General features: G+C 39.6%; 1 protein-coding gene across 1 annotated transcript in view; it reads left to right on the forward strand.

Moving 5' to 3' along the window:
• Nucleotides 1-6,369: 6,369 nt before the first annotated feature.
• LOC149067723 (uncharacterized) overlaps nt 6,370-20,447 on the forward strand; it is a 155,478-nt gene continuing 141,400 nt past the window's right edge. The window contains exon 1 of the mRNA XM_089252114.1: nt 6,370-6,664. The gene's annotated coding sequence lies outside the window, so the exon portion shown is untranslated. The remainder of the gene's footprint in view (nt 6,665-20,447) is intronic.

Below are 20,447 nucleotides of genomic sequence, written 5' to 3' on the forward strand. Positions count from 1 at the left end.
ATATAGATATTAATTACCGTGGTCCTTCTGATCTGCAAATCTTGTCATATATAGATAGTGGTTGCTGTGGTCCTTCTGATCTACACATCTTGTCATATATAGATAGTGGTATCCGTGGCCCTCCTGATCTGCACATCTTGTCATATAGATTGTGGTTACCGTGGTTCTTCTGATCTGCACATCTGGTCATATATAGATAGTAGTTATCGTGGTCCCCCTGATCTGCACATCTTGCATTTGTAGATAGTGGTTGCTGTGGTCCTCCTCATCTGCACATCTCGTCATGCAGATAGTGGTTTCCGTGGTCCTAATGATCTGCACATCTGGTCATATATAGATAGTAGTTACTGTGGTCCCCCTGATCTGCACATCTTGCCATATGTAGATAGTGGTTGCTGTGGTCCTCCTCATCTGCACATCTCGTCATGCAGATAGTGGTTTCCGTGGTCCTAATGATCTGCACACCTGGTCATATATAGATAGTAGTTACTGTGGTCCCCCTGATCTGCACATCTTGCCATATGTAGATAGTGGTTGCTGTGGTCCTTCTGATCTGCACATCTTGTCATGCAGATAGTGGTTTCCGTGGTCCTAATGATCTGCACATCTGTTCATATATAGATAGTAGTTACTGTGGTCCTCCTGATCTGCACCTCTTGTCATGCAGATAGTGGTTTCAGTGGTCCTTCTGATCTGCGCATCTTGTCATATATAGATAATAATTACCGTGGTCTTACATCTTGTAAGACCTGATCTGCACATCTTGTCATATAGACTGTGGTTACCGTGGTCCTTCTGATCTGCACATCTGGTCATATATAGATAGTGGTTACCGTGGTCCCCCTGATCTGCACATCTTGTCATATGTAGATAGTGGTTGCTGTGGTTTTTCTGATCTGCACATCTTTTCACACAGATAGTGGTTTCTGTGGTTCTCCTGATCTGCGCATCTTGTCATATAGATAGTGGTTTCCGTGGTCCTTCTGATCTGCACATCTTGTCATATAGATAGTGGTTTCCGTGGTCCTCCTGATCTGCACATTTTGTCATATATAGATAATAATTACCGTGGTCCTCCTGATCTGCACATCTTGTCATATATAGATAATAATTACCGTGGTCCTCCTGATCTGCACATCTTGTCTTAGATTGTCGTTGCCGTGGTCCTTCTCCTATGTGCATCTCGCAATAGATACAGTATGGTTTCCGTGGTCCTCTTGATCTGCACATCTTGTCATATAGATTGTGGTTACCGTGGTCCTTCTAATCTGCACATCTTGTCATTTTTAGATAGTGGTTACCGTGGTCCCCCTGATCTGCACATCTTGTCATGTATAGATAATAATTACCGTGGTCCTCCTGATCTGCACATCTTGTCATATATAGATAATAATTACCGTGGTCCTCCTGATCTGCACATCTTGTCTTAGATTGTCGTTGCCGTGGTCCTTCTCCTATGTGCATCTCGCAATAGATACAGTATGGTTCCCGTGGTAATTATGATGCATACATTTCACGATAGTGGGGTTTTCGTGCTATGTACATCTCGCGATAGAGTGGTCTCTGTGATGCTATTCGCCGTGTGCTTCATTGAATCGTATGGAGGTTTAAAGAAAAAATTCTTTCATTTTTCATCATATTTGATCATTTTTGCCGCAACGCGGTTATTTTCTTGAAACGAGGGCTAATTAGACCGGGACCTACAATTTATTGCCGCATCCGAACGACAGCCCTTTTTTATACTCATCGAGAGGTTGGTGCGCAAACTTACCACTTGATGGGGGGGGGGGGGGGACTCCCTGCGGTAGCAATCTTTTTCTGTGGTCATATCGCTGTTTCTGTTGTAGCGCTGTGTCAGGAAAGTATACACAGCGCTCGCAAGTAAATAAGATACTCGCCTGAAGTACCAAAGCATGTTTAGAGGTGTCTCAACATGCTTTGGTACTTCAGGCGAGTATCTTATTGATCGAGTATCTTACCTGGGCTACCGCGCCCGTTTTTAATCTTTTCGAGGAGCAATAAGAAATCCTTGGTGCAGCACAGTTTGTGAACCTTGGATCTAGTAAATAAGCTAGTGAGTGAGTGACCGAGTGGGTGAGCGAGTAACTTTATACATGTTCGGGCGAGTATATTCTATTCAATATTAATGCGAGCTGATTAGGTAGTACTCAATAAGTAATCGTACGATCGACCGTATGAGCGAGTACATTAATGGCCGAGTGAGTGAGAGATTGAGTAATCGTATGATTGGCGTATGAGAGAGTGTGAATGACCGAATGAGTGGTTAATCGTATGAATGACCGAATGAGTGGTTAATCGTATGAATGACCGAATGAGTGGTTAATCGTATGAATGACCGAATGAGTGGTTAATCGTATGAATGACCATATGAACGACCGAATGAGAGACCAAGTGAGTAAGCGATAGTGACAGATTGAGTGGTTGAGTTACCGAGTTATTAAGAGAATGAGGGAGTGACAGGCATATTGCATGAGTGACTCACTCACCTGCTCACTCACAAACACCCTGACTCACTTGATCAATCATTTTTCACTTGCACAGAAATTAATCTGCTCGTTCACTCATTCACCATTCCAAACTTTGTGGGTAAATGTTTTGTCGGTGAATATTCTTTTCGGTGATTTGTGGGCGATATTTTACCTCACACGGTATACACGTATATTGGACTATTAGGATTTAGGATTTTCTGGAGTTTTGGCTATTATGGAAATGTCGAGGGTCTTTAGCTGCGGGAAAATACCAAACCCGACATTCCCAATATTCCAATGTTGACTGGACTTTCGCTTGGGGAATCCAGATTTTCTGATTTTAGTAGCATTGTGTTCCTGTCGAGATTCCGATATTGTCATGATTTTCACTTTTCGAGATTCCAATATTGTCGGGATCTTCACTTTTTGGGGATTCTGATATTGTCGGGATCTTCGCTTTTCGGAATTCCGATATTCTCAGGCTCTTGTCTTGTCAAGAATACGATCTTGTCAAGGTTTTGTCCTAGCCAAGAATCGTATCTTGTCAGTATTTTGGTCTGCCGATGTTCCGATACTGTCAAGATTTTCAGTTTTGGACATTGCGGTATTGTTTGGATCTTCACTTTTCGGAATTCCCATATTGTCAGGATTTTGAGCTTGTTAGGATTCAAATATTCAGATTTTTTTCAGAATTTCTCGGCTGGTGAGAATCCCGATCCTGGCAGTATTTTAGCTTGTTGAGATTCCGATATTATCAGAATTTCCACTTGTAAGGATTTTGATACTGTCAGGCTTTCCGGTTTGTTAAGAATTTTTGGTTATTGGAAATCCCATATCGTTAAGTGTTTTCGGGATTACGATATTGGGAAGATTTTTGAGTTTCCGATCCTTCCCGGATCAACATAAATTCCAATTCTCAACCTTAAGGGGGTCACACACCCTATGGGAAAAAGTTAAAAATACCATTAAAAACACTATTTAACCATTGATTTATTAGAAACTTTTTCGCGTATTTTTGATCAAATATGCTATCCTATACCAGTATAAAACTTTACATATCTCTAAGGCCGGGATTACACTATAAAAGATTGATAAAAGTCCTTTTATAAAACTTGAAAAATACTACCAATAAGATCATCGATTGAATTTTCTAGAATGTAACCAATAATCTTGTTGGTGGCATTTTTTCAAATTTTATAAAAGTAATTTTGTCAAACTTTTATAGTGTAATCCCGGCTTATAGTGTAATTTCAAAGAAATACATTAAAAACAGCTTGAGCGCATGAAGACATGACATGACATGACCATACAATGTTGAAATTAGTTCATTTTTCATAAAATGAACTAAAACATTAGATTGAAATTTCATTGACACATTTTTTAAATTATTTAAAATTTAATTTGAAATTTAAATTTTCAAAATTTCACAAAAAAGAGTGAATTCATTTATTTTTTTTATAAATCAAATATTTATGAATGAATCTTTAAGTTCATTTTATGAAATATGAACCGTTTCCTTCATTTTAATTTCAATATTGTATGGTCACATTGATGTCATGTCACGTGATGTGATGTCATCATGCGCGCAAGCTGTTTTTAATGGGTTTTTTTTTGAAAATTTTTTAAAAATTTGGTATTAGAGATACAGTATTATATCCACCGCTTATAAGAATCATGTTCTGTTCAGCGATTTTGATTAGAGATACAGTAGTCAACGCCTATAAGAATCATGTTTTGTTCAGCGATTTTGATTCCTATAAGCGGTTGATTCTTATATCCGGAAAATTTTGCTGTTACTTTTCCGGTTACCATCCCGGTATGTTCCCCGTAATGGGGATTTTCGCTACACACCATTCACATGACCGTTTATACCGGTATAATCCCCCACTTCCGGAAGTCGTCACTGGTTACGTGGGTTGAACGGAAGTGGTTGATTCAAGATGGCTGACGAAGGAGCTTACGGTAGTTTTCGCGGCGCAAAGGATTATGGGAGAGAAGGTCGGTGTCGACCACCAATCCGCCCCAAGAAATATGGGTTTTTTTGTGTGATGAGCTTCTCCCCCCCCCCCCCTTTTTTTTCCCTGCGTGGGGAAAAAGGTTGTCATGCCGGTAATTATCACTAAAGCGACCCTCCAATCTCACGCATGTGAACGGGGCTTACGAAGCTGTAATCCTTACTCTTTGGGGGTGGGGGGGGAGGAAGGCTACAGTCAATATGGGGGGTAGGGTTTATTTAGGTTGACCATACGTCCCGTATTTCCCGGGACAGTCCCGGTTTTTTCCTTTTTTTTGCCAGTCCCGACTTTTTGGCAAAAGTGTCCCGGTTTTTCCTGTTTTTTACATGTCGCCTACTTGGATTTTTATTCTTTGTTGAAATCAAAGATTGAAATTCTTTTTCAACTCATAAATTATATTATGATAATTACAACTATAAATAATTAATTAATCTTGCGAACGTTTTATTTCGTGGAATTCGTTTTTATCCACTGCGATTTGCTGAATTTCTCAATTTCCCGCCATTGCAATTTTTCCGTAATTTCAGCAATATTTGGCAACTTTATTCACTTTTGGCTTCATTCTTGGCGATAATTGGCAATGCCGCGTATTTTCCCGTATTTGGAATCCCAATTTCCCGTATTTCTCTCGAGGAAATATGGTCAGCCTAGTTTTATTACAAAGGTAAAAAAAAAGTGACAATAAATAATCTTCAAAGTAACCTTGTGAATAATCGAAAATATTCTAAAAGTTCCCACTACTGGGATGAGCGGTGGCAGTTTTTGAATGGGAATTTTTTTTTTTGATTCTTATAAGCGGAAATCTGATTCTTATAACCGATGATTTTTCTATGTTAAAACAGCGTTTGGTTTTGATTTTGCCAATTTGATTCTTATAAGCGGTGGCTACTGTATGTGCCGCTGTGGTGGTCGAGTGGTTATAGTGACGGACTCGCGATGCGAGGATCCGGGTTCGAACCCCACAGTGGTGGTCGGCTGAAGTTGGTTTTCTGTGGTTCCCAACTACAAGGCGCAAATGCGAGCCGGTCTCCCCGTTAAAAAGTCTCGCCACAGAGAGCAACAGTCCTACAACGATAAATCATTCAATCATAACATTTCACTCATAGTTAGAAAAACTGGTGGCAGATGGCAGCACTACACATAACAAGCATTACAGAGAAACAAAAAAAACTTCACGTCAGGTTTCACTACACGTACACGCACATTCCCGCATGTACCGATTCGTTGGGGGTTCCGCGGGCGGGGTGCATGTGTGGTGTAGCAGTAGTAGGTAGGGCCTCCAAAAAATGGCTCGGGGATCCATGATGTAAGTCAGCCACCTCGTTGGGCAATTTGCCTGTTGTGGCGTTGTATTTGTACTAAAAACACTGAAATATCTTTGTACTTGTACTAAAGTTTTATACCGGCAGTATTTTAATGATAATAACAGTATTTTTAATGATATTTTAACTATAGCAACTATAGCATAGTTTTTCGCCCATGTTAAAGTGCATGTGACCCTCCCTCAAAAGATTCCACACAATCTCTGGTACCTGTTGAGCAATTCACGAGTCCATCTGGCTTTCAGAGATCCAAGGATGCACATGGATTCCTTGCTGGAAAGAGAGACGTCATAATCAGGGTAAGAATTGATGGATCGCTCGCCCCCCCCCCCTCCTCGGAGAGAGTAATTAATACTGTGAGAGCGGTCAAGACTGGGAGAAAGGCCTAAAAACACAAACGAGTGGACATTACCTGTGACGTCACACCCGACGCGCGTGTCGCTACTTGACCATTTGTGTATTTTTCAGCTATAAGTTCACCATGGCAACGCCTAAGGACTTTGTCAACAACTTCCTCCATTCGGGTCCCGCTCGCCACGCGAACCGGACATGGTCAGCGATAATCCCTCCTTTTTTTACTATCGGATGCAAAACAGTTGATACCCGGTAGGCCCTGCCGTTTGAACTTGTGGAACGCAAGTTAGGCCTATCTGTTTTGTACATATTTGAAAAAGATGGTCATGTGGCACATGTGCCATCGTCGCGAAGGTGCCACGGACAGAACCCACGTGTGATTTTTATCCCCTTCTCATTGCGGACGTGTTGCTCCTCTTGGCCATTACCGGACACAATTTATGAACTGGTGGTCAATCGACAAGCCTGGGTAATCCCGGAAGTGGTGAGTCTATATCGCTATTCTTTTTATACCGTTCATTTTAACTAAGGGCTGTCTCAAGACCCTCTTGTAGGGGTCCACGGCCCCTCGCCTGCCTAGCTGGAATCATCATTTTACATTACAACTTTTGAGAATCACGATACCAGATCTCATAATCATTAAGCCCTCCTATTTAACTGAGTCTCCCGGGCCGTACCATGTGGGCTTTAAGATGCCTAGTGCCTAGCGTAGTTCCCTAAATAAAAAAAATTGTTTTTTGCTTTGCCCTTTTATATAGATTTATTAGAAAATCGATGTAGGGGGCCTCCACTAAAATCCATGTCTTGGAAGTCCGTCTAAAACCTATTAGCTAGAGGGGCCCCATCTTTGTTTGTTAATTAGGCTCAAGACATATTTTCAACATACCGTATTTATAAAGAACTTTATAATCATGAGGCCCTGCTATACAACTGAGGCTCCCGGCTCGTATCGGCGCTGCCTTTTACGGCTCCTCTAAAGACCCTTATGGGCCGCCAGGACCCCCGTCCCCGTCTTGCCTGGCTGGAATCACCATTTTCCCATACTTACTTTCAAGAATCACGATACCAGATCTCTAATCTTCAAGCCCTCGTATTTAACCGAGCCATTAGAGCCGTGCCGGGTTGGCCTATGCATTAATACGCCTAATGCTTTCAATATAGCCCAGTGCCCTAAATCAAAAATTCTTTTTCAAAATTATTTCGTTATGCTTTGCTCTTTTATATAGATTCACTAAAAAATCGATGTGGGGGGGGGGGGCGCGCTAAAATTTATGTCTTGGAAGCCCGTCAAAAAGAAACTCATAAGCTAGAGGGCCCCCATTTGCGTTTGTTAGTTAGGATAAATAAATATTTCCAACATATATCTATAAAGCTCTTATAATCATGAGACCGAGCTACCCGGGTAGTATCCGTCACTGCCTTCTACGATACGGCCCCCCCCTAAAGGGTCGGCACAAGGCCCCCCCCCCCTCCGAAGTTACGTCTCAAGACCCTTATGTGCCGTGAGGATCCCCGTCTTGCCAGCTAGAATCACCATTTTGCATACTTACTTTCAAGAATCATTGTATCCGATCTCATAATCAATAGGCCCTTTTATTCAGCTGAGCCTCTCGAGCCGTGTTGTATGCGTTAAGACGCCCAATGCCTAGTGCCCTCAATCAAGAATCCTTTTTTTGAAATTATTTCGCTGTGCTTTGCTTTTTTAAGTAGATTCACTAGAAAATCTACGTAGCTCCCCCCCCTCATAACTGGAGGGCCCCCCTCCCATTTGCATTTGTTAGTTAGGCTAAAGACGTATTTTCAACGTATTTATATCCATAAAGATCATGGCCGCTGTGGTGGTCGAGTGGTTATAATGCCGGACTCGTGATGCGAGGATCCGGGTTCGAACCCCACAGTGGTGGTCGGCTGAAGTTGGTTTTCTGTGGTTCCCAACTTCAAGGCGCAAATGCGAGCCGATCTCCCCGTTAAAAAAGTCTCGCCACAGAGAGCAACAGTCCTACAACGATAAATCATTCAATCATAACACTTCACTCATAGTTAGTAAAACTGGGGGCAGATGACAGCACTACACATAACAAGCATTACACAGAAACAAAACTTTACGTCAGGTTGCACTACACGTACACGCACATTCCCGCATGTACCGATTCGTTGGGGGGTTCCGGGGGGGTGCATGTGTGGTGTAGCAGTAGTAGGTAGGGGCTCGGGGATCCATGATGTTCTTAAGCCAGCCACCTCGTTGGGCAATTTGCCTGTTGTGGCGTTGTATTTGTATTTGTATTTGAAGCCCCTATGTAACTGAGCCTCCTGTGTCGTATCGGTCGCTGCCTTTTACAGTACAACCTTTCTATAAAGGGCAGGCATAAGGCCCCCCTCCACACTCTAAAACGCCGCCTCAAGACCCTTATGAGCCACCCTTATGCCTGCGTGGCTGGAAAATCACCATTTTACATACTTTCGAGAATCATGGTACCGTATCTAATAATTACGAAGCCCTGTTATGCAATTGAGCCTCCCAGGCAGTACAGCATGCGCTTATCATAAATACGACGTTGCTTTTCCAAAAGTTTTACAAAAGCATGCCCTTCTTGGCCTAACCAAAGGAGAAGCTGGCAGGGCGCTCTAACCGAGATAACCGAATAATTTTTCAAAATTATTTCGCCGTATAGAAAATCGATTGGGGGGGGGGGGGCACTACAATTTTTGAATCCCCCCCCCCCCCAAAGGGCCTCCATCTGTTTTTGTACTTGTTAAATAGGCGCAAAACACATTTCCAACAAGGCATCATGTCCATAAAGCTCTCATAATCATGAAGTCTTCCTTTGCAGTTCAGTCTCTTGGGCCGTACTGGGGGGGGGGGGGGGGCTCCTATGCGTTGCTGCACTGCTGATTGCTGCAAGACTGCACTGCTGATACATAATATTTTGTACGTGTCGTTTTTGGCCTAACCGAGGGAGAAGCCGGCAGGGCTCTAGCCTAGGTCCCCTCAACAAAAGTAATTTTTTTAAGCATTTCGTTATATATATTTACTAGAAAATAAATTGGGGCGCCTTCGTTAAATTTTTGCCTTAAAAATCCGTCAAAACACCCCATTCCCCGTGTTTTTTAATCAGGCCTAGGACATACCTACACAACATGACATCATATGCATAAAGATTTGATAGCCTTGAAACCCGGCTGTACAACTGAACCTCCTGGGCCGTACCGGGTGGGCATATGCGTTAAGACGGGCACTACCCTTTTACAATAATGATATGCATGTCCTGCCTGGCCTAACCAGGGAAGAAGCTGAGAGCCCAGGGCTCTCAATCAAAAAATAAGTTTTTAGAAATTGTTTTTCTGTATAAATTCAATTGAATGCCGATGCAGGTGCCCCGTTGAAATCCTTGTCTTCGAGAGGCCGTCGAACGCCTTTACCTGTAGAAGGTGGCGGGGGAGCGACTTTCATCCGTATTTATGTTAATGAGGCCTAAGACACTTTCAACATGGCAGCGTATGTATAAATTAATGTAATTAATCTCTAGTTTTAAGGCCCTAATATTTTGAGGCTCGGTGAGGCCGTACTTTTCGGTCCTGCTCAAGTCCGGCCCTGCACTTTGTGGCGATTCGCTTTCAGGGCTCTGTGGAGTCCTGAGAAATGAGGAGTCCTTCCAAAGACTCCCAGTGGAGTGGGAGAGCTACTTTTTACGGCCTATTTCGAGTTTTCTTTTACGGATAAAGTTTTAGGGTAAGTTTAGCGAAAAAAATCTGTTATATGCCTTAATGATTTCTCTAAGCATTCATAGGCCATTTCGGCCCAGTTCGAAGTTTTTATTTGGTAATTCTCTACAAGCTCGGTCTCGAATTCAGGCATGAGAAAATAAAAATCCATTGAAATTAAACTAACCGTGGGGTGAAATGCCTAGCGTGATCCCAAATCTTGCATCATGCATAAATCTGATTACAGGCCCAAAAACTAGGTCTGGGTTTAAATTTTAAGGCCCTTTAAAATTGAATCTTTTAGTTGGAACTGTCTGGGTCCTGTTACTTCTTCCATGTTTAATTAGGCCTCATCATATGACACTGAGAAAGTTACAACAATCGAGTGATGGCAGGGCTTTGACTACACGTAACTGGGACCTTGAGGCTCTTAGGAGCCAATTAAATGTTTAAATTCAGAGTCCTTAATGTTAATCTGCTCCGGGTGCACCATGTACGATAAATGCCTCTAAAGCCTAATTAAGGTGCAAAAACCTCTCTTATGAGTAGATGAACCCCCCACAAATCTCCAGAGCCTAGGGTCCCTAAAATATCACCGTGCAGTAAAAGATCCTTCATGAGTAAATGAACCCTCACAGGTTTCTAGAGCCTAGGGTTCTCTAAAGTGTTATTGGGTTTTAAAGACCCCTTAAAAATTGAGGAATTTTCACAGGTCTCTGAAGTCTAAGGTCAGTAAAGCCTCACTAAGCTGCAAAGACCTTTCTTTGACTTGATAAATCCTCACGGGTCTTCCAAAGCCTGGGGTCTGCAAACACTTATTGGGTTGCGAAGGCATCTTTTGATTAGATGAATCCTCACAGGTTCACTTATGAGTGGAGAAATCCTTACAGAGCCTAGGGTCTCTTAGGCATCATTGGTTTCTATAGATCCTTCCCTCCCATTCTGAGTTGTTGAATCCTCACAGGTTTCCATAGCTAAAGGGTCTGCAAACAATTATTGAGTTGCGGAGGCATCTTTCGATTAGACGAATCCTCATAAGTTCCTTCATGAGTTGAAAAATCCTCACAAAACCCACAGGGTCTCTGAAGCGTCATTCGTCTGCATAAACCCTTCTTCCCATTTTGAAGTGATGAATTCTCGTAGGACTCCAAGGCCTAGGATTCCTGGAACATCACCGGACTGCATAAACCCCTCCCCTTTTCTCCCAAGCTTCACTCATAGTTAGAAAAACTGGGGGCAGATGACAGCACTACACATAACAAGCATTACACAGAAACAAACTTTACGTCAGGTTGCACTACACGTACACGCACATTCCCGCATGTACCGATTCATTGGGGGTTCGTTGGGGGGTTCCGCGAGGGGAGGGTGCATGTGTGGTGTAGCAGTAGTAGGTAGGGCCTCCAAAAAATGGCTCGGGGATCCATGATGTTCTTAAGTCAGCCACCTCGTTGGGCAGTTTGCCTGTTGTGGCGTTGTATTTGTATTTGTATAAAAATTGATGAATCCTCAAAGGCCGAGTGTCTGTAAAGCCTCATTATGTAGCGCAATGAGTTGGCGAATCCTCTCAGAAGTCTCCGGGTCACGCAGTTTTAGTCTCCAGGTCACGGTTTTAGGCTCAATAAATCTCCCATGTCCACCATGACTCAGACAAGTGTGGGTCGCCTCTTGTGGTGTCATGAGAGCGCCCCCCCCCCACAATAAGACCAATTACATCACTCCATACATCTTTTGCAGATTTCAAGGCGTTCCCAAGGGATGGATGCATCTAGCGTTTATTTATAAATCAAACTTCGGTCATAATCGCATCGAAAATTGATAAATTAAAAATGACTAGTAAATGAATGGTGATCTTGCAGATAAATTTCGTAAAGTCACATTTGGCGATATAATCTTGAATCTGTTTTTCCGCGTGACGATTTCCTACAGCACTCCTTGGTGTTGAAGGTGAGGAATGAAGACCGCGGTGATGTTTCCTCGCTGATCCGGGTTAGCTGAAAGTGGCGCTTACACGCTACCCTGTAGAGCTTGGATTCTGTGCCGCTTGGGGGTGTGGTGCCTACAAGCTGCCGTGTAGAACTTGTTGCACTCCTTAGCTGAGAGAGGCGCCTACAGGCTACAGCTTGTATGTGAGCCGTGTAAGCAGGTATAGAGCTTGTATGCTGTGCCGCGTGGGGTGAGTTCCACCTACAGGCTACCGTGCAGAACTTGTACGCTGCACTGCTTAGCTGAGAGAGGCGCCTAAAGGCTATGCATACTCTCATAGACTTATGCAGTCTCATTTTCTTAGGCTCTAGAGATCTATGAGGATTTATCAACTTCTGAGAGGTGTGAGGTTATAGAGATCGATGAGGTTTTAAGGACCCTAGGCTCCGGAGACCTCTGAAGTCTGAGTGAACACGTTATATGTTATTGAATTCTTGAAACTGATAACTCCAGATTCCAAACTTTGTGTGTCTATTAAAAGCAAATATTAGAGACTTGAGAGGATGAAATTCAGAGTATAGATGGCGGTCATAAACGTTCGACAGATGGCAGTACAAGCAAGCCTACAAAAGCGTGAACTCGTCAATGTATATAGAAAACCTCTCATTATCTTATTAAGAAATTATTGTACGAGTATGTGCCAAAGTAAAAACTTAGAGCCTCTCCGGGCTAAAAGAAATGACCCGCGTCCTAATTTGCGATGACCTACAAGTAAGACCCAGTCGGTCAAAATCGATTAGACGTTGGACGGAATAATAAATTGAGACGCCCTTTTCTTCTCGGCTCGATCACGAGAAGAGGATGGTCCGGCATAAATAATGACCATTCCGAGAGGAAACGAAAACGAGAGAAGCGTCAAGACCTATTTTCCAGTGACCCCATTACATAATGCGATAATCGATGCGATTATTATCCCGGATAGTGTTTTCCTTATTCGGATTTTTATGGATCAAGTTGAGGTCGTTTTCATCATAGGAATATGCACACCCAGTCGAGCATTTAAACCAGTGTTTCTCAACCTTTTTGGAAACAAAATATCTGAAATAAATTGACGGATCACTCGTTGTCCCGTATTACGGGACATACCTGTAATTTTCGCTTGTTTTTTTCATTTGTCCCGTTTTTTCGTCAAATACTATTTGTTTTTGTCAACTGCGATTTGTAGCAGCCCTTTATTTCCACATCCTGCAACAAGTTTAGCAGTAATTAGCAAATTGGAATCACCTCCACTTGGATCAGTGAAGACCTCTGTTGGGTGTTAACTAGCATCTCTACAATATCTGACGAACGTTCACTGGCGCTAATTAAGATCTGTCAAAGCAATGAATAGACGTTGGCCAAGATCTGTGGAAGTCCCTGATGGATGTTCATCAAGACAATGATTTACTGACGATAACTAGGTTGTGTAAAAGCTTCTGATGGACATGACCAGGACTGACGAAAGACTCTGATGCACGTTGACCAGAATTGGCGGAAGCCTCTGATGAACGTTGACCAGCATTAGTGGAAGACTCTGATGGACGTTAACCAGGATTGGCGGAAGCCTCTGATGAACGTTGACCAGCATTAGTGGAAGACTCTGATGGACGTTAACCAGGATTGGCGGAAGCCTCTGATGAACGTTGACCAGCATTAGTGGAAGACTCTGATGGACGTTAACCAGGATTGGCGGAAGCCTCTGATGAACGTTGACCAGCATTAGTGGAAGACTCTGATGGACGTTAACCAGGATTGGCGGAAGCCTCTGATGAACGTTGACCAGCATTAGTGGAAGACTCTGATGGACGTTAACCAGGATTGGCGGAAGCCTCTGATGAACGTTGACCAATTCTTCTACAAATCCCCGAAGACATTGAAAGGTGTTTTCCACGATCTATAAACACCTCTAGAGGATTCAAATTCCCATCAAATTGTCAAATTTGTTGGCGTCTTCTCTTGGCTTGTCTGGCGAGAAAAACGACGGAAGCTCAACAATAGTATACAGACCCCGCCTATTCTAACAATTTTTTTGAAAATGGCTTTCCAACAATGCATTGTTTTAAATGCCAACGGTACTTGGTTTTCATGTCAATTATTTCCAACAATACATTATTCACACACTCACGCTAAGTTTTTCAACAGTACTTTATTTCATATCCAGTGATTTTCGAACGATGCTTTGTTTCTCTGCTGGTGAGTTTCCAACAATAATTTACTATTTCGCGTTGTTTGTTTCGAACAATATATTCCATCTTTCATTTTGATGTTCTAGTAATATAACTTTCTCTCTCTCTCTCTCTCTAGCTTCCAATGATTTCCATCAGTACTTTCAATACCAGTGAGTTTCTAACAATAGTTTCAATTATGGTGATTTTTCAACAATAGTTTCAATTATGGTGATTTTTCAACAATAGTTTCAATTATGGTGATTTTTCAACAATAGTTTCAATTATGGTGATTTTTCAACAATACTTTCAATTATGGTGATTTTTCAACAATACTTTCTGTATCAAAAGAAAAATGCTTCTCTATCAGTGATTTTCTAACTATACTTCCTACGAGTTTAGATTTTTAACAATACTTTCATGATATGGATACTTTTATAGATTTTTCCAAAGGGAATTTCTAACAATACATCATTTCTACGACAATAGTTTTTCAACAGTACTTTGTTTTTATACCAATGAGCCCCAAAAATACATTTCAATGCTAGTTTTGATGTATTTGGCAGAGTATTTATTCAACACAGTGTGCTTTGTTTCTCTTGGCTGGTGACTTTCCAACAATATATCTCTTTCCATTTCCATAAAATAGTGGACACCATCTGGACATTAAGGTAAATGGAAAAGGCCATCAAGAGAGTGGGCGTGACCCACAAATCGGACATTGGCCACTCCCGCTCTGGCTCCGCCCATTTCAGAAGTACTGTACTTAAGAAAGTCAAAACAAAGGAAATGGTCATTTTATATCATTAATAAAGATGGCCGAGACGGAGATAAAACCAAAGAAAGCAGACGATTCTCTTCTCGACAATGGTGTTACGCATGCAATCAAATCGATCGAGAGATGATGATGATGATGATGATGGCTACGTATAATGACCGGTGTGACCACCTGAGGGAGTTTGGATTGTTAAGCAGTGTCTGATCCACAATAATACTCATTCTTAGTTCGTTCCCAAGATTTGAATCCTGTATTGTAACAAAAGATTCATTTAAAAAAAAGTTAAAATGGCTGCATCCATGTAAAAGAAATGACAGGTTTATTTCCAACAATGACTCAAAGATTTTGAACAATTGTAAAAGACGGATTTGTTAATAATGTTTCAAAAAACGACCCGTGTCTAACAGTTTTCGATATTCCTTATAAGTTTTTATTAAATTCTTATGGGAACTCTTCAACAATACTTCCAACTCAGAGAGATTTTTCAACAATGCCTTTCTGAGATCAGATGTTCGTCAATACTTTTTCGGTTAATGGAATTTTCAAACTTGATTCCAATAAACAGGGTGTTTTTCTTCTAAACAATGCTTCTAAGGAGTACTGATTTCACAAACAATGCTCCAGAAAAAATATATTAACAATGCTTTCCCTATGAATGCCTTTTAAAAGCAAAGCAATCTTTGACAATGTTTATGTCGAAAAAAAATATATATTACAACAGTGCTCTACGACCGCATTCTCCGGCAATAGTTCCTGTGATGGTGTTTTTTTACAACACTACATTCCTTCAGGGTGATTTCGCAACAATACTTTGTTTCTTTGCCACAGAGTTTTAACCATTACGGTACTTTCTTACCATGCCCACACACAGTGATTATTTCAACTATACTTTCTATTCATACCAATGATTTTCCAACAACAGTTTCGATGTTGGTAATTTTTTAATGGTAATTTCAATGATGATTTCAAACAATAATGTATTTCTATGACTGTAATTGATTATTTCTGTGCTTGTGTTGCTTTTCAACAATTCTTTTTTTTTGTGTCTGTGATTTTACATCGACAATTTCTTGATTCGTTTTTACGCGATATTTTTCCAACAATGGCTTCTTTACTTCTCCTTGCTCCTGCGATTTTCCAACAATAGTTTTTTTTTCTTTTTGTGCCTCCGAGATTTTTCACTAATAATTTCTTTATCTCTCTTTGCGCCTGAGATTTTCCCAACAATGGCTTCTTTACTTCTTCTTGCGTTTGTGATTTTTCAACACAGTAGTTTATTTCTTTTGGTGCCTGCGATTTTTCCAACAACAACTTCATTGCTTTTTTTTTTGTTCCTGCGATTTTCCAACAAAAATTTCTTTATTTCTCTTTGGGCTTGTGATTTTCCAACAATAGTTTCAGTGTTGAGAATTTTCTAATGATCTGTGCTTGTTGCTTTCAAACAACAATTTCTTTTTTGCACCTGTGATTTTCCAACAATAATTTCTTCATTTCTCTTTGCGCCTGTGATTTTCCAACAATAATTTCTTCATTTCTCTTTGCGCCTTTGATTTTCCAACAATAATTTCTTCATTTCTCTTTGCGCCTGTGATTTTCCAACAATAATTTCTTCATTTCTCTTTGCGCCTGTGATTTTCCAACAATAATTTCTTCATTTCTCTTTGCGCCTGTGATTTTCCAACAATAATTTCTTCATTTCTCTTTGCGCCTGTGATTTTCCAACAATAATTTCTTCATTTCTCTTTGCGCCTGTGATTTTCCAACAATAATTTCTTCATTTCTCTTTGCGCCTGTGATTTTCCAACAATAATTTCTTCATTTCTCTTTGCGCCTGTGATTTTCCAACAATAATTTCTTCATTTCTCTTTGCGCCTGTGATTTTCCAACAATAATTTCTTCATTTCTCTTTGCGCCTGTGATTTTCCAACAATAATTTCTTCATTTCTCTTTGCGCCTTTGATTTTCCAACAATAATTTCTTCATTTCTCTTTGCGCCTGTGATTTTCCAACAATAATTTCTTCATTTCTCTTTGCGCCTGTGATTTTCCAACAATAATTTCTTCATTTCTCTTTGCGCCTGTGATTTTCCAACAATAATTTCTTCATTTCTCTTTGCGCCTGTGATTTTCCAACAATAATTTCTTCATTTCTCTTTGCGCCTGTGATTTTCCAACAATAATTTCTTCATTTCTCTTTGCGCCTGTGATTTTCCAACAATAATTTCTTCAAAAAAAAAACTAAATATTTTTGCTTAAAGACAAAAAACATAAATAATTTTAATAATATACATATAAAAATTCATAACCATTCCCCTAGTCATAGTATATCATACTGTAACTGCCAAGAAATAAACAGAGTTTTCGACTACAATTATCTGGGCATAATAATACAGGACGACCTAAAATGGAATTTGCATTGTGGAAAAATAACTAAAAGAATTCGAACTTTTGCAGCGGTATTATATAGACTTAAAAATGCAATAGATGAAAAATTTTTTAAAGATATATTTTATGCATGGATATATTCAATTGTAACGTATGGAATCTGTGCCTGGGGAGGTGCATATTATACTAACATAAATAAATTAGATAATATATATAATAAAATCAGATTCACAATAAAAACTAATCCCACTAACCAAAACAAAACTGAGCGCCATGCATTATCCATAAGACAAAACTATATATACAGAATAATAAAATTTGTTATAGCAAATGAAGAATGGTTAATAATGAATCGAAACAGATCTTCAAGTAGGTTAAGTATGGAATATCAAGTGCCAAAAACAAATAAAACTCTATTCAAAAAAAGTTTTAGTTACACTGCTCCAAAGGTATTAAATAAATACCAAACTGCTAATTATACTAATAAAAGATTGAATTATAATATTTTTGATTTTGCAAAGAGCATTGTGTTTGAAACTATAATACAATAGAAATATTTACTAATACAGACTTTTACAATACGTGTTTAATTTTTGTGCATAGAGATATCTATCATAAATATCTATATTTTCAACAATTTTCATGAACACTAAACAAAATTTGAAGAGATAATACTACGAACAAGATGTATTTTTAGTTTTAATTTTAAATATTTTCAACATATTTTTTTGATGTTTTAAAAATCCAATTATTGTGCGTGCACACGATCATAAATTACTAATGTTTTTTTTTGTTTATGATAATAGAACAATAATGAAGGTTGCTTGAAAAATAGAAATATAGTATTACAAATTATTCGACCTTCTGGAAGGACAAGTAGTCCCTTGAGGGTCACAGAGTGGGTGTATATGTATGTCCATTTGTCCATTTTTGTTTATTTATTATGTATTTTGTTTTGTCATCTGTCTTTCTTATGTATTTTGTAACGTGTTCTGTTTTGTCCAATTAAAAAAAAAAAAAAAAAAAAAAAAAAAAAAAATTTCTTCATTTCTCTTTGCGCCTGTGATTTTCCAACAATAATTTCTTCATTTCTCTTTGCGCCTGTGATTTTCCAACAATAATTTCTTCATTTCTCTTTGCGCCTGTGATTTTCCAACAATAATTTCTTCATTTCTCTTTGCGCCTGTGATTTTCCAACAATAATTTCTTCATTTCTCTTTGCGCCTGTGATTTTCCAACAATAATTTCTTCATTTCTCTTTGCGCCTGTGATTTTCCAACAATAATTTCTTCATTTCTCTTTGCGCCTGTGATTTTCCAACAATAATTTCTTCATTTCTCTTTGCGCCTGTGATTTTCCAACAATAATTTCTTCATTTCTCTTTGCGCCTGTGATTTTCCAACAATAATTTCTTCATTTCTCTTTGCGCCTGTGATTTTCCAACAATAATTTCTTCATTTCTCTTTGCGCCTGTGATTTTCCAACAATAATTTCTTCATTTCTCTTTGTACGCTTGTGATTTTCCAACATAATTTTTTATTTATTTGTTTTTATGCCTGTGATTTTCTGACAATAATTTCTTTGTTTCTTTTCGTGCCTGTTTTTTTTCCAACAATAGTTTCTTTATTTTTGTTTGTGTCCTTGAGATTTTATCCACAATAATTTCTCCATTTCTTTTTATCCCTGTGGTTTAATAACACAATAATTTCTCCATTTCTTTCTGTGCCTGCGATTTCCCAAAGATAATTTCTTTATTTTTGTGCCTGTAATTTTTCCAACAATAATTTCTTTATTTCTGTCTGGGCCTGTGATTATTATTTTTCTTTATTACGATTCTTATATTTCTAGAATTATTGTATTTCTTTCTTTCTTCGCCTGTGATTTTCAAAAAAATAGTGATTTTCCAAGGATAATTTCTTCACTTCTTTTTTTTTTTGAGCCTGCAACTTTCCAAAGATAGCTTCTTTACTTCTTTTCGTACGTGCGATTTTCCTACAATAATTTCTTCATTTATTTTTGTGCTTGCGATTTTCCGAAGATAATTTCATTATTTCTTTCTGTTCCTATGATTTTCCAACAATGGTTTCATAAATTCATTTTGTGCCTTTTTATTTTTGGTCCCGTCGGCTCCCACAAGGTACTCCGTGGGGGGTTCTATTCTTGAGTTGTTATGAGGCTCTATCATAAAATTGAAAGCTTGCTATCCAATATCCGTCCGAAACAAGATTCGGTCAACCTCAATGCAAAACTATCCAACAGGTAAAACACGGGAAACGCAACTGGTATCATATCAAGTCCAATCGATTTCTCTTTCTGTAATTGTCATTTTCCCTGCACGACATCGTGGACATTTACAGAACTCCAAATGACACATACGGAAAGGTCATTCTTCTCACGGAAGCATCGATTTTTCGACGTCTGAAAACTGACCACGGCAACGGCGATCACTAACGACAACATGCAAGAAGAAAATCTTGGAACAAGTAATGACCTGTAAATGTGGGAGAGACCATAAACATTGATTACATTTACCTTTTCTATGGCCAAGATTCATGATTAATAACCATTATAAACTTGAAATATGAATTGTAATGAGTATTCCGTGTGGTAAACCTTTCCAACACAGAGTTTCGAAAATAATCTCGAGAAATGTTTAACACTTTCGCTGCCCATATGGTCAGTTACTCACAGTAGAACGAACGAGATTTACGCCGACGTAGTACATAGAAAATTGCCAGCTGAGCCAAATCACAGGTACGAAGAAGTTAATGTTAGATTGAGCAAAAAGTGCCGCCAATAACACCACAAGACCCTAAAATTTAGGTCACGAAAACTCGTCAAAGAAGAAATAGTTTGTACGTCCCCCGTACCCCTTATTCAGAGGTGGACCTGCCTGCACTGTCGTACGCAAGCAAGTGGGGGCTTGACTTGATGCACCGCCGTAGGTGAGCTCGAATTTTGCCGTGTGTCCCCATCTTTGACATTTTTAGCAATGACTCAGTATTTGTCGATTGTAAAATCATGAGAAAAAAAAACAAACCAGGAAAAACTCTACTCACGTACGCCAGTATGCACAACACAATACTAGATAGCAAATAAAATACTTCGCTAGAACGAAACGGGTGATTTACGTCGATGTAGCCCGTAGAAATCGCCTATTTATCCAAATCACAGATACCGGGAAGTAATGTCACCAATAACAACATGAGATCATAAAGGTGAATTTAGGTTATAAAATCTCGCCAAAGAACGAGAGAATTCGATCATGGGTCC

The sequence above is a fragment of the Pholcus phalangioides genome, unplaced genomic scaffold (assembly GCF_987345545.1).
Source record: "Pholcus phalangioides strain wild (caught in Gottingen) unplaced genomic scaffold, Ppha-v1.0 ptg000028l_1, whole genome shotgun sequence".
NCBI lineage: Eukaryota > Metazoa > Arthropoda > Arachnida > Araneae > Pholcidae > Pholcus > Pholcus phalangioides.